This window comes from Dendrobates tinctorius, unplaced genomic scaffold (genome assembly GCF_039654945.1).
Source record: "Dendrobates tinctorius isolate UK_male_01 unplaced genomic scaffold, ASM3965494v1 ptg000065l, whole genome shotgun sequence".
Taxonomy (NCBI): domain Eukaryota; kingdom Metazoa; phylum Chordata; class Amphibia; order Anura; family Dendrobatidae; genus Dendrobates; species Dendrobates tinctorius.
The window spans coordinates 16,143,641-16,145,000 of NW_027361733.1; the positions used below are offsets into that span (position 1 = coordinate 16,143,641).

The 1,360-nt window shown below is 44.7% G+C and overlaps 1 non-coding gene across 1 annotated transcript; it reads left to right on the forward strand.

The window, feature by feature from the left end:
- Positions 1–1,103: 1,103 nt before the first annotated feature.
- Positions 1,104–1,299, forward strand: LOC141095035 (small nucleolar RNA SNORD17). The gene has a single exon (XR_012233259.1). It is a non-coding gene; the product is annotated as a small nucleolar RNA SNORD17 (small nucleolar RNA).
- The last annotated feature ends 61 nt before the right edge of the window (positions 1,300–1,360 follow it).

Here is a 1,360-nt window from a genome sequence, read left to right on the forward strand (position 1 = left end):
TTTTCTAAACATGACGGATTGTGACTGATTGTAAAAAACTGAAGTGTGAAAGAGGCCTTATAGAGATGTGGGCAGAACAGACTAGAGTGTGAGCTATAAAGATATAGGCTGGTTTGATCAGGGTGTGACTTATAGAGATGTGGGAAGGACAGACCAGGATTTGATCATTTTCGCAATGCAGGAATGACAGATTACAGTGTGGTGTATGGAAATGGTGGAAATGTATAGTACACTTTTATGAAGATGTAGAAAGAAAAAATAAGGATGTGGGTTATAGAAATGTAGGTGTGATATATCAGGAGGTGGTTTATGGAGATCTACATGGGACAGATGAGAAGATTAGAGAACACTAAAATCCTTAGATGCTTATTACTTGAATCAAGCAATTCTTTATGCTCAGATGCTCGTTTCGGGTAATGAGTATAATGGGAGTCAATAAGTAATACGAGCATTTTTCTGGCACACCCTACAAGGAGGTCTGGATGGCAGTGAAAATGTTGAAATGGATGGAAAAAGTTCTGAATGTAAAGAAAACAGCATGGGAAGACCCTTGGAAGCAACTCTGACTCCCAGAACGCTGCTGAGAACAATGGTGATTTAACAAGAGAAAACACAGTAGTTTGACAATAAATGGCTTCACCCAACCACTATCCATGAGTGGAGAAAAAGTTTTGGTGTTATCATTCATATTCCCTGAAAATAGGCCAAGGAAGCAAAAATTCTGCCGGGGTATGTAAACTTTTGAGCATAACTGTATATGAATGCAATATAGTCCATTTTTTCTCCCCAAAGCAAGAATTTGGTCGACTGCCGCAGCTATATATTTGGCAATGAACTGCAAAGCCCTAAACCCTGCTTAGAGACTGTATTCAACCACTTTCCCTGCTCCTGCAACTGTCCCTCCCCAGGTTAAAGGGAATCTGTCACCTTTTTATGCCCTATCAGCTGCCAGCATCAACTCAGGGCCTATCTACAGCATTCTGTAATGCTGTAGATAAGTCCCCAATGTAATCTGAACGATAAGATAAACAGGTTAGATTATACTCACCGGAGGGGGCGGTCCGGTCCGATGGGTGTCGCTGTCCGGTCCGGATCCTCCCACCTTCATACGATGACATCCTCTTCTTTTCTTCCTGTAGTAGCTCCGGCGCATGCACACTGCTCTGCCCTGTTGAGGGCAGAGCAGAATACTGCAGTGCGCAGGCGCCAGGAGAGGTCTGGCGCCTGCGCACTGCAGTATTCTGCAGAGCAGTGCGCATGCGCCGGAGCTACTACAGGAAGAAAAGAAGAGGATGTCATCGTATGAAGATGGGAGGAGCCGGACTGGACCGCGACCGCCCCCTCCGGTGAGTGTGTTTTT